Here is a 14,447-nt window from a genome sequence, read left to right as displayed (position 1 = left end):
TGTATATATATATATATATATATATATATATATATATATATATACACACACGTTTTTGTTTCTTTTTTATATAATATGGTGACAATTACTACATTTGATTTTTTTCTTATAGTGTACTTTTATCACATCTTAGCTTTGGTTTTGTCATTTATTCTCATATAATATAGAAACTCTCAAAAGTATTCTGTTTTTTTTTTTTTTTTTTTGTAGTTTTGTTCTCCTCAGATTAAATCACTGTCATCATCTGTGGACAGTGAAGGTCACATACAGTAGGTCTGAGCTGGTGCCCAGAGTTGTAATGTCAAAATATTTAACAAGAACCTGGCTGGGGGCACTACCTTAATTGTCTGCCAAAGCCAAGTCAGACCCATAGTTGGTCCTTGGCAGTTAATTTGGACCTCACTGGTAAAATATTCAATTCCACGAGGCAAAATAACCAGCCATACATACAAGATGTTGAAAGCTATCCTCATTTAATAATTCACTTTTCTACGTTGAGTTTTATCATGAAAACTCCCTTAAATGTTATTTGAATTTAATAAAATGATGGCAAGATTTAAACAAAAGTACATTCTACAAAATATATACATCTTTATGTTGGACTCAACTTGAATTCCTGTAAATGTGAGACAGCTGGTATTGTGGATGTTCATGTTAGTGTTATTTTGCTTCCTGACAGCCTCGTCAGTGGCTAAGGCTGCGGCTTTAGAAGCATCATGCTACTTGTTTCCAGGATGATTTGTAATTTGTCAGTTTCAGGAGCTGAGTCAGGTCACAAATAAAGCTCCAGGTAATGGAATAATAAAGTATCTTATTAATAAAAATTACCACCCAAAGAACCACATTAGCTCATGGCTCCCCTTTGGTTCACCCCTGTTTATAAATCCACCCCTCCTCGAGATAAACATAAGAGCTAATGAAACCAAATTCAATGAATGGCCACTGCTCTGCCTTGGAGTGGCTAAAAATACAGGCAGCATTTCCCCTTAATCAGATTGATTAAAGTGCTCCTTGGTTGAAGCCCTCCCCCTGAGCCATCTGCCAGATGAGTTTTTCAGTGTGTCTGCTGTCAACACAGCTCATCTAAACTGCCTTAGCACAGGTTTGCATGGCTTCAGTGTCAGCTGAAGTCACTGGCATTGTTTCCCACCTTGTCTGGTAATAATGACTCAGTTGTCGTATTCTTCTCCCGTGTGGGAAAAATTACAGGAAAGATTCAAACACGGATTGACAGTTTCTAGAATCATACCAAGAGTGTCTTATTATTTTCAATTAGATGGGGATTGTGCTACTTCCAGATTAAGTTACTAATTATTTTTTGTAAAACAAATCCTATTAGAAATTAGTAAAACAAAATAAAATAAGAAACATTGGGAACATGGATATATTAAAACCTAAAAATATTTTCAGTTTCAGCAGATGTGACGTTTGCGATTAGGCTTTATCCTTTAGTCTCCATGTGCTCAGTACGTTTTCCCTAGCTCTAGCTCAGTCCAAGGCTTCATTATTCACTGATTTGTGTGCAGCCATGAAGAATGAAAATTTGCCTCTGGCATTCCGATAAACTTTTGTTTGTGATTTACTGAGTCGCTCACTAATGTTTTGAGTGTGCAGAAGAAAAGCACGTGTAGTTTTTAAGTAGATAGTAAAAGAAACTATCAATAATTCATGGGAGGAAACTTTTCAATCAAATGTGCTCACAACAAACAACTAGTGCACTAAAATTTATAAAACTGTCTTCAATTGTCTCTTTCAAACAAAAAACAGTGGGTACTAAATAAGAACATGGTGGTACCAAACCAAACAACATGATTAAGTTAGATTACAGAATTGTACATTGGGGTTTAGGGACTTTATAAATCTCAAATGGTTTTATTTTTTTGGTTTCTAAGAAACACTGCATGGTAAACTAAAAAGATGTTCCATGTGTGTTACATTAAGCATCATGTTGAGCTTATTTCTCAGAAATGTACAAATTTACCTACACGTCACAACAAGTGATATCATCCCCTATTAGTCATAGCCCTTACTGGTGCTGTACATGGTATCATGATTCATTCCATCACAACAGCTAAAACTTAAATGTGTCTCTCAAAGTGTTTATATTTCCGATCATTTTTCTATGAAAAGCTAAGCCACTGCAGCTTTGTGACTGTAGCATTTAATGGGACTATGGCTGCCAAGTAGCAAGTAAACAAGAGTTAATGGTGCTGAAGCAGCTGGCTACATCATCATCTCCCTAATGTCACTGGATGTTGAAGCAGCTCACATTTTCTTGTCCTATTGTCTGTTCATCAATTCTGGATTATTCTCTTCTCTGCTGTTTTTGATTTCCACTTTTCTATGCCGCCATGGTAGTGATGGGATACTATGGTTAACTGTTCCAGAGTAAAATATATCCTGAAGTGGTTTGCAGCTAATTTTGTGAGGACGTTAAAGGAGGTTTTATCACTTGAGAGATGTTTAATGCAGTAAGTTCAGTTTTACGTTTGTTTTGGGGGTGAGATGTTGCAGCTTCAGACTTAAGACCAGGATCAAATTGAGCAATTAATGGCCAACAAGTTGCACATTTAATATTCCACACTGAAAAGCAATTTCCGCTTGAGTTGATGGCGTTCCCACACTCTCTGGTCTATTTCTAGTTCGTTTGCCTTGTTTTGAGCTAAAGCTGCCAAGAAAAGAGCAAGTAGACTGAAGTTCTTGGCACGTGGCCTTTCTTATGACCACGAGGGAGAACGATAACTCATGACAGGACCTACAGTACATTTTCTAAAGTCAAGTGCTGTTTCTAAAAATGTTCTGCTCTCATTTGTCCCCCCCCTATTTTTTTTTTTTTTTGTAAACTAGTATTTCACAAATTCTTTAATCCAAATCCTTATTCAAGACCTCAGACAGTGAAATCAGCAATAACTTAGCATGGTTTTGTTTTTTTTATATGAATCAATGCACATTCATAAAAATACAGCTGAACATTACAGTATTTTAAACATGTCATCCAGTTATTTATGTTATTTCCATTTAGTTAATAGTGGTAACAGGGTTTTATAGTCAAAACTAGTACTGAATGCACCAATGGAAATATGATGAATAAATTATTAATTTGGCAATAACTTTTGAAAATTTCCCGTAAGTCTATAAATAATTCAAATGGGAATGATCACTTGTCCTGCACCTGATGGGATAGGAGTATAAACCACAGTTTAGTAGAGTTTATGAGGACACTTTGTACCTGTCATGGATCCCAAAGCAATCATTTTAGTAAGATGGAGGCCTTTAAGTGATTAGATTTAGATATATGGCCAGACAGTTCTGCCAATCTGGGCAGGCATATTACATAAAGCAAGCTGTGGCTCAGACTGTGGGAAGATGGTACATCTTGGCTCAATTAAAGCTGGGAGAGACTGTTCCTGCCTTGGCCCTGTTATAGATAGATGCCATAAAGTAGGTATTTTGCTGACAAGAGCCCCTGGGTGCAAATCATTCATGCTCTGCCTTGAGACCTAATGTGACAGCTTGTATGTCAGGCAGTCAATGATGCTGCTTAAAGCAAAGACATTTTTAATGAATGCAAAGTTGACGAAAAGAGTGCCTAATTCTGCAGTTTTAGACATGCTGTAAATACAAAAGCACCCAGGTGGTTTCTTAGACAATCAGATAATAAAAAGGTATATTGAAGCAACTCAATCAGAACTTTTCTGTTATTCACAGTCTTCAAAGTTCTCATAGTAAACCACTAACACTGTGACATTTAACTATACAGAGCACTTGAAAAATACTATTTGTATGCAAGGAAGAGTCATGCGATAGCCGGATGACAGAGCACCCTTGGAGTTTCACAGATTACACACAAGCCACCACACTGTGATTTCACCTAGTTGGCAGAACATCTGCTTATCTCAGTCGTCATATCTCTGTGCTGCATCAATTCTACACAAGATAATTGTTATTTCTAAGCCAATAACTCCTAATCAAACAGGAGTTGCATGGCAGATTCAAAAGACAGACGGCGTATAGTACAGTGAAGTTTAATGTGGAAAAAGAGGGCTTGGTCTGTCACAGCTACAGATGTGCTTTAAGTGGATATTATTCATGATTTTATTGTCATTAGTGAAAGTGGCATTGTGCCAATTGGATACTAGTGGCAATTTCTTGGAGATGATGGTAAATGAGTGACCATAGACTTAATGGAAATCTCGGCTTTCACATGTGGAAAGACACATTATCCCCCATTACTCAAATCCCTGCCCATATCATGTAAATTTAATTAAGATCCTATTTGTTGTTGAATATTGCAAAGTCCACTTTTTTAAAAAGTACAACTCCAACAAAGTTAAACAGCTCTTCTCCTGTAGCCTACATAAAACATATTTCTTATTATACTGAATGAATTCAAATTAAAGTTTAAAATCAAAGTGCAGTTTTTTCCAACTTTATGCTCAAACTCAGTTGAAGCTGCAAAAGACTGCATTTTGCTGAGGAAAACCAGCCCTAACTCATTCATATCTGGTTTTCTTAGCTATTGCTTTCATTCAGTTAAATTATAAAGTGGGAACAGTACATATTTTTGTCAAAATATTTTCTAAATGTCCTCTGAGACTTACATCTCCACTGTCAGATAGTAGATGTTGCTGAAGAGAGCTTGCTTCTCTGACAAACCGTCTCTTAAGCCCAACTCGGTCAGCCAGGTTTCCCATGACCACTCTGAGATGACCCAGATGGACTTCACCGCTCAATAATCTCCCAGCTCGTCTCTTTACTCTGTACGTTTTTCCGTTTACCTCCACAATGCTCTCTTTCTTCCTCTCTTTTTTCCTGCGTCACTGACACACTTTAAAGATACCCAACAGACACCGGACTTTCCAGACACATAATTGCACCTCCCATCCCCTCTGAATGCGTACACACGTCTTTTTTCACAGAAATCTGGGTTAGATCAGTGCCAATCTGGGCAAGTGCTAAAATGGGATGACCTCCAACTATGAAGGAGAAGGGCATGAGGAGACAAAAGAGAGGGAAAGGAGAGAATGAGAGCATGTGAGGACAAGTCTGAATGGGTTTACAACTTCAGGAGAAGCTATGTCCTAAACGTAAAGAATGGAAGTGGGATTTTTGCCTTAGTTCAAATATTTTTACATCAGGAAAACTAAGTTTTTAACTTTGTTTATTAATGGTGTGGAATTTTTGGTCAAAGTTTATGGATGTTTTGACTACTGTTGATGAGAATGTTAGGTCTGCCCATGAACCATATGTTTGGGTTAGCAGAGAGAGCTGGCTGAGGAGCTGGGTGAGGCTACAGCAAACAGCTGTTGCTTCGCCTGTTGATCTGTCTTTGCTTCACCCCTTTTATTCATTTTATATACAAACGATTGTCGTAGCCCATTCCCACATCATCACATTTTAAAGTTTGCTGATGACTCTGTCATCCTGTCCCTTCTCAGCAGTGATGACCCAGACCCTGGGCCTGTGGTCAGAGACTTCATTGAATGGTGTGAGTCTTCCTTTTTAAAGCTAAATGTTTCTAAGACAAAGGAGATGGTCACTAAGTTAAAAAAAAAAAAACTCTTTATTTGCAGCCTCTGTGGTCATTAACAGTGAAGCTGTTGAGGTGATGCATCATCATTAATATCTGGGAACTGTTCTCGTTGACAAACTGACCTTTGACCCCCATGTCTGCTCACACAGACTCGTGTCCGTGCTGCTGTTGTTCGGCGTATTGTTTTGTAGTGCTAGTGCTTAGCACAGTCTTAGTTTAGTGTAGTTCATATCTTCGATTTTACTACTGTTTTTCTTTTTGATTTATACTTTTATTGGATATAACTGGGACCCTGTGTATACAATTTTGTTCCACCACATGTACCACATATGATGCAAATGACAAGAAACCTTGACCTTGACCTTGATGGGAACTCACTTTGTAAAAAGGCCCACCAGAGAATATATTTTTATCAGAAGCCCTGTGGAGTTACTGTTGATTCTACTTTTATGAGTTTTATTCATGTTTTATTGAGTCTCCTTTAACTTTCACCTTCATCTGTTGGTTTGGATTGTTAACATGCAAAAACAGGAGCAAACTCTCTGGGATTGTCAGGATATACAGCAAAACTGCTGGCATAGTTCTACAGAACCTCACTGACATACACAAGGCGAGGTCAGTGAACAAAGCCGGGCTGATTCTGGCAGATCCTGATCACCCACTCCATGGTGAGTTCCGGTTGCTTCCATCTGGACGCGGGTATCTGCATCCCAGATGTAGAACAAACAGACTGAAAAACTCATTCATCCCTGAAGTGATCAGGTTTCTCAATGAACATTGATGACTTCCGTATTGTCATTTTAACGTCTTGTTTAGTATGGATGTTTTATCTCTCTACTGACCGTGAAACTAATTGCCCCCCAAGGATAATAAAGTTACTTGAACTTGAACTTCAAGGTTGCCTCCAAGTCTGTGAGCTCTGCTGAACTGGTGAGGTATAAAAACAAGCTTCACACACTGTTTGTGGCAGATTTTTATGACTGGGCTTCATGTGTGTGCTTCCTTGTTATCTGTGTAACCTGTCCTGAAAATCTGTCCTTGCAATTAAAAACCGCTTAAAAAATCTTCTGACGTGAAGTGTGGATCCTTTTGAATAAGTGAGATAAAGCGAGAAACTTTTTCTCCAACAATTTGGTCCTTCGAGCCGGATTCGAACCAGCGACTCAAGGATGAAGCGAGAATATTTTTCTCCAACTATTAAGTTTATAGGTCTCCTCAAATATGACTATAACATGTGGTGGAAAATCCTTAAATATTTAAGGGATACAAAGGGGTGGTATGAGTGCAGGTGCACTGGAGGATATTTCATCACTAAAGCTCTGTGGGAATGTAAATGAGACATTAACTCAACAAGTCAAGTAATGCATGCCATGTCGCTTAAAAGTCACAGCACCAAAGTTGTGCTAAGGACTTTCAAAAATATCCCCCATGGTCACTTTCTGCCTGGTGCTGATGATGAGGTGTTATCTTTGTCACATACCACACACTCTTTTATCTAAAGGAAGGATGTGGAACTAAAATCAGCAGGAAGACAGATGTGTTTTTATAAAAAGTGTCCTTTAAAAATACAGGGATGTGGATTACTCTATGTATCCACAATTTTTTATTTATTTGCAGCAGTAAAACTAAACATTTTTGTGAAGAACCATCCAGACATCGGTTAGAAAAGCTTCTTTCTGTGTCATGTGTTTATTTCCATGTTAATGAATGTACCACCTGAAGCGTGTGCATGTCAGAGTCAGAGATTCTTTATTGTCATTCGCACCTCATGTGGTACATGTGGTGGAGCAAAATTAAATGAAATGTGTGTATATACGATTGTATTTTTCCACATAATTATATAAATATAGGCATAAATACAAGCATTTAGCTATAACTGGCAACACATCATAAATACAAGCATGTTGCAGTCCTGTTTACTTTAAACCTCTTTTTTGTCTTTTGTAGAGATTCAGTTTTGTTCAAAAGCAATTAGTCTGAAAATGGAAAAGAAGGGGTTATCCAAATTAAGGTTGCGACTACATGACTTCTTTTAAATGTCTTTCCTCTGTTTGAAAATTATTTAAATCCTTTCAGAAAGCAGGAATTCCAAACAGTGGAAACTATCAACACATCAAAATGCCAGAAAGAAATAATGGCTAAAGATTTATCCAAATCAGTTAAACTACATTTTGTTTGTTATATTTTAACATTTCTTCTCAATAATGGACCTTTTCAGCACCAAATGAAAGTTTAATGATAATATAGTCCAGAAAAAGCCTACCAGAAGTAGATAAATGGTGAAAACAGTTCAGTTGTTGTTACAAAACAAGTGTGACATAGATGGTGACAGTTTTGTTTCTTGAAATTTCCATTTGTAAGGTCTACACAGAGGCACCAAAACAAGAATTTTAGAACAAACTCCACTCCAAAAGAATTTAGTAAAATGTTTTCCTCACAAAAAACTCATGACAGGTGCAAAGGCAGTAGTAAGAGTTATTTACTAATTCTTTGTGTTAGTGTGGACAGCTCATAAATCACCTTCAGCTTTTCTATTTTATATAAACACAGTCCTAACAACGTGCACAAAAAAAAAAAAAAAAAATCATAGGGGAATGAAATATATGACGGAGCTATAGGGCCACACTAAGAAAAAAAAAAGCCATAAAATTATGAGAATAAAGTCCTAGTATTATGAGAATAAAGTCGAATAAAGTCTTAATATTACGAGAATTAAGTCGTACTTGACTATTTTTCTTTTGCAGCTCTCGTTTTTTCTTTTCTTCTTTTTTTTCCACGAGTCAGATCCACGGCACGATCTGTCAATCAATCCAGTAGGCGTGTCAGCCAATGACCAATTGGAAGCTGAACGAGTTGTAATATTATCCAAACCCCGACACGATAAAGCAGGGTTTACCGCAGTTTAACTGTGGTAAAATCAAGAATTGAGCATCTTGTTAAGTTATACTTTGGTATTGGTTTTACAGATAAGGAGATAATTAATCTGCTAGCACATCAGCATCAGATTATTATCAGGACTTTGAACCTGCTTACAGACTGATGGGCTGCAGCGCGGCTCTCTGCAGGTAAGGAGCATTTAGCTTCAGATTGGTCATTTGCTGACACGCCTACTGGATTGATTGACAGGTCGCGTTGTGGATCCGACTCGTGGACAAAAATGAATAAACGAGAGCTGTAAAAAAAAAAAAGTCTCGTACGACTTTATTCTCGTAATTTTATGGCTTTAAATTTTTTCTTAGCATGGCCCTAAAGCTCCGTCGTAGAAATAAGCATGTGTACATCTAATTATGTTTTTTTTTTTTTTAAACATTCCTTATCACAGTGATTCAGATATCATCACATATGTTTGTAATTTTGGTTTCAGCTGTAACAGAGCCGAGAACATTGCACGTACACAATGTTTGACTAAAACCTGCCCTAAAAAGTGCCCTAAATGTGTCTCTTTGTATTCTGCTCCACCTTTGTTTGTCTTCGCATATATGACCTTTGCACAGACAAGTTAGAAAGAGCAATTCAATTAGAGACTCTCACTTTCCACACACTGAGCAGTGGAGTAAACACACACAATAATAATGGGCAATCAGAAGCAGCAAAAACAACGAGGGTCACTTTCCTCTGTTCTTCTTGATCACAGTGCATTTATTTAACATTAGTCTCTTAGTTAATGTTGTTTTCTGGTCGTCACATTTCTTAACATGATGTCCCACAAAAATGAGAGACTCAATAAATCATGTAGGCTCATGATCAAATGAGAGCTGCAGCTCTTGTTCGAATTACTGTAGCTAAATTATGAAAGGGGGGAAAGGCGCCTTTATTGATTATTTGCTCGTTTCCTTTCTTAAACAACAGGACAAAAGAGATAAATGGCTTAAATGGTTAATGGTAATGATAGTGAAACCCTTCTCAGTGTTCCCAGCAGTATAAGAGCCGCAGTAGTCGTGAATTGTATGCTGAGCTTATTGTGGCTACTGTTTGCTCCTTGAGGTATGAAATGAACTGCTGACGGGTGTATCCACTATAACAGATGACTGCAGATTGTGCGTGCGTGTGTGTGTGAGTCTGTTGGGGCATTTTACAGGAAGGTTGGGAAAATAAATCTAAAATGGGACACAGAGGAAGTCACTGCTATTGCTCTGTCTTCTTATCTGACATGTGTCATATAGTAACACAGCATTAGTTTGCTGTGAGGGATGATGGGAGGATTGTTTCGGGGCTTTCTCAGCTTGGCGTTTCGCTGGAGAATCAAGAGGTCTTGTCAAACCTGTAGTGTTGAAACTGTGGCCCCGCTGCTGGAACTGTGATCTGCAAAATCTGAGTGTTAATGTTTGACATTTGCATGGTAAATATGCACCAGCTTTACAAAAAGTGAAAAATAAGGAATCTAAAAAAAAAAGGTAAAAAAAAAAAAAAAGAACGTTTACGTAATATAAAGCTGAAATTGTCCCTACGATCTACCTTCTTACTTACTCACACTCAAATAAACTCCCTTCTGTCCTTCTATTTTTAAAAGTTGCCTAATTGGATAGACTGAATAATATTGGAGCCTTTTCCTTCCTTTTTCTCCAGCCTGGGGGACAGATAACAAGCCTCCCTCTCATTCTGTCTGGAATTTCAGGGGGAGAAAAAATAAGTATTTTAAAGATTCATAAGCTTCTAATGAGGTTACACAGCACATTTCAAAGTAAAGAAATGATGTGACAATGTAAGTGTGTTTGTGTCTCCAGTAAATTACTTTGGGATGTGTGGAAAATCAGCTCAGTGGAAAATATGAACCACGTAAGGAGATGTTCTACTGCAGATGAACCACAGCAACTAAGCGGATGTACAGTACATATTTTTTAGGATCAAAGCGCAGCATTTTCCACAGATTGTGTTTTAATCGGACACTTCAGCTTTAATGAAGTCTTGAAAAGCTCTTTCATAAAACAAACAAAAAACAGACATTTAAAGTTCAAGAGAATCTGTTACGGCGCTTCTGCAGAAAGACAAGGACGTAATCATTTTAAAGTCAGAATGTCCTAGATTTCCCACTGGAACTGAATCAAAACGTTCTCCAAAAACCATTTCAGACAAGAAACATCATTGCAGTGATGAATGAATAATTTTAGGAGAGCTCAAACACATCAAGACTAAAAAAAAAAGTTTTCTCATACAGTATATGGCATATTGCTCTTTTGTGAAGATTTAACGTTAAAGAAGTCAACATTCTTGTATATTTAGTTTAAAAAGACCTTAATAAATAGTTTGCCAGCCTTTTTGGTGGTCTTTCAAATTTTCCTTTTAATTATTTTTTTCTTTAGCTTAATTTTAATCCCATTTTTGTACCTTGCAATTAAAAATAATGGTTTAATGTTTGAAAATACACCTAACTCATGGATTATTGCGGCATAAAAAGGTGCATCAACGTGAAAAATGAGCCACTGCTGTTGTTTTAAAGACACTTTTTCTTATTTTTCCTTTAACTTTATAAACTTTATCTTTCAATAAACATTGCCAAAAGAAGCATTTTATCATACTGGGGGGGGGGGGGGGGGTTGTTGTTGTTTGTGTTTGTTTTTTTTACTTTTGCATCAGTAATGTGAGTTTTAAAGTGTTAGTATTCTTAAAACTGACGTATACCAGTAGTAGGAGGATAAACTGAGAGCTGATGTTCTTCTTAAATCCTGTCTGCCTCTCAATCTGGGATTTCTTTAACATTTAATATTTTCTTCTTCACTTGTCTAATTTTATTGTTTGTTTGTTTTTAACACATTGACACATACCAGAGTATGCAAACTTTAGTGCAGGGGTTCTCAAACGTTTTGGGTTCAGGGACCCCCTCATAACCCTCGTGTTTATTAAATAATTTTCTTCAATTTGCCTCTTTAATGCAGTGGAAATATTTGTGTAACATAAACACATAAGACCTGTTCTTTAATAGTGTTAATACAGTTTTTATACTTTTAAACATCTGGTATTTTTCATTCAAGGCACATTTACAGTAATTGACAAAATTTTTAATTTCAACTTCCAAAAATTACAGTTTTGAAAAAAAATTAACAGTATCAAAAACCACTTTAAAACTTTACATATTCACATCATGAACATAAATGTATCGCCACTTCTTCAAAATATTACAGAAAATTCTTTACATAAAACTGAACAGAATCATAACAGCAGTAGTCAGACCAAGTAACAGGGCTTCATTTGAAAACCAATCGATGCCGCAATGCAAATAGCAGGTGGACCAGTGATGGGGGGTCTGGGGGTCTTACCCCAGAAAATTTTGACTAAAGTGTATGTGATTTCCTGCATTTTGGTGTATTTTAACAGGTTGTTAAACATTTATGTGCTCATAAATATATATATATAAATATTCTGTTTGTTTGTTTCTATTGCACACCCCCAAGCACCAGCTCGTGGACCCCTGGGGGTCCGGGGACCTCAGCTTGCAAACTATTGCTCTAACAAACATTTGCAGCAGCCACTTCCAACATTACAAATCTGTCTCTTTAAAAGCAGACTGAAAAGAAACGGGCAGTCGGCCCAAGACTTTTGCACAGTGCTGTATTTTGTGTATGGTTGGAAGTGACCGTAACCTTTCCCATTTTCCTTTCATCTTCATATGACAGCATGAGAGGTGTTACAGCAGATGGAAGAAAGTGTCATATTTTCATATCAACAGCTCGCCAAAGCTCAACGTAAACAAACAGATGAATCATGGGATGCTAAAATGTGCTGCACCTGGACGTTTGCTCATTAAAATCTCTGTCGTTTATGCTTATGGGAATATACTATTGCAATGGTGGGATAAAGGTGTATAAATGTTTGTTTAAAAAGGACATTTTCATTAGAGATTCTGCTAATCCTCAAGTCCTTCCTGTAATTTGATTTCGACCAGAGTCTATTGCCCCTCTAGCTCACAGACGAATTAGGTTGTTCACATTAGATCCTAGTTTACTCACTTTCTTTTGTCTTTTTTCTTAATCGTTCACACAATAAACAGTCTTTCCTCTTACCTCCGTCATGTGGATAAGGTAGAACCTCAGCTCGTGAGAGTAATCTGCAAAACAGAGTGAGACAGAGATGAAAGGTAAACGTTTCTTTGTGCCCTTGTTTTCCCACCTAGACAAACTTCCCCCTGGTGTCCTTTTCACACACTCTCCTCCTTCTGGTACATAAAGCCGCACTGTTTATTTCCGATCGCAATTCTGCCAAAATACTTTTATTGATGGAAAGCTTTTACTGCGGGTCAGCCTTATAGACATGCCCTCATAATTCACTGAAGAAGCACTGTGGGAGACGGGCCTGTGGGTCTGGAGTCGAGATAAATGGTTTTAATCGAGTGAACATGCACACTTAGACCTGGATCCACATGATGTTGTGGTGACGTTTGTGTTTTTACTGTGCACACAAGAATGTTATGATTAACAACAACGTAAGAAAGTGAATATAAAGTCAGTTATTTTATGTACTATAGCCAAAACAGTAGCAATAAGTGCATTTTCAAATCACTTTAAAGCAGTGGCAGCTGGCCAATAGAGGGCGCAAGGGCACCACCCCACCACTCACCACATTACCTTGAATAAGACCGGGATGGCCAGGATGAGGATCAGTTCCTCCAAATCCGAGGCCATGGTCTTGAGCCGGAAAAGGGTAGAGTGCCCTCTCCGGGTCGGAGGAGGTCCTGCCCCAAGTGGAGGAGTTCAAGTATATTGGGGTCTTGTTCACGAATGATGGAAAAACGGAGCGGGATATCGATAGGTGGATAGGTGCAGCGTTGGCAGTGAAGCGTGTGCTGTACCGGTCTGCCGTGGTGAAAAGAGAGCTGAGTCAAAAGGCAAAGCTCTCAATTTACCAGTCGATCTATGTTCCTACCCTTATCTATGGTTAGGATGCCTCCTGGACGGCCCCCTGGTGAGGTGTTCCGGGCACATCCCACCGGGAAGAGACCCGGTGGAAGACCCAGGACAAGCTGGAAGGACTATGTTTCTTGGCTGGCCTGGGAATACCTTGGGATTCCCCTGGAGGAGCTGGCCCAAGTGGCTGGGGAAAGGGAAGTCTGGGCCTCCCTACTTAGGTTGCGACCCAACCCCAGATAAGCGGAAGAAAATGGATGGATGACATAAAAAATTAAATAAAAATGAAATAATAAAATTAAAATATTTCAAAATATATGTTATTTTTTTTTTGTTGCAAGATAAATATTTTATAGTTAATGATGAGTAAAGTTGTTTTGTTCGTCGACGTTGTCTGATTAGTGATGTATTTCCACCCTGGGGAGCAAAAATCTTTGCCCATAGACTCTCATTAAAAGTTGTACATGTGCAGTAGCTCCTCTTCAATACAAGAGATAGGACTATTCTGGGGCGCACCTCTCTTGCGCCCAGAGCTGAATGCAGCTTTATTTGAATTTCACCTCCTCCAAACATCACATTTAATCAGCAGCCCAAAAACAGAGGGAGACAGTGCACTCTGCCTTTTTCCAGGACCTGTTTAAGCCACAAGGCTTGGTTAACTGTACAGGTCCTTCTCAAAAAATAGCATATTGTGATAAAGGTAATTATTTTCCATAATGTAATGATAAAAATGAAACTTTCATATATTTCAAATTCATTGCACACCAACTGAAATATTTCAGGTCTTTAATTGTTTTATTACTGATGATTATGGCATACAGCTCATGAAAACCCAAAATGCCTGTCCCAAAAAATTAGCATATCATGAAAAGTTTCTCTAAACAAGCTATTAACCTAACCATCTGAATCAACGACATAACTCTAAACACCTGTAAAAGATTCCTGAGGCTTTTAAAAACACCCAGCCTTGTTCATTACTCAAAACCGCAATCATGGGTAAGACTGCCGACCTGACTGCTGTCCAGAAGACCATCATTGACACCCTCAAGCAAGAGGGTAAGACACAGAAAGAAATT

This window comes from Nematolebias whitei, chromosome 18, assembly GCF_014905685.2.
Source record: "Nematolebias whitei isolate Nwh7 chromosome 18, NemWhi1, whole genome shotgun sequence".
In the NCBI taxonomy this organism is placed as follows: Eukaryota; Metazoa; Chordata; class Actinopteri; order Cyprinodontiformes; family Rivulidae; genus Nematolebias; species Nematolebias whitei.
The sequence above is the reverse complement of the archived record's forward strand: the minus strand, read 5'-3'. Positions refer to the sequence as shown.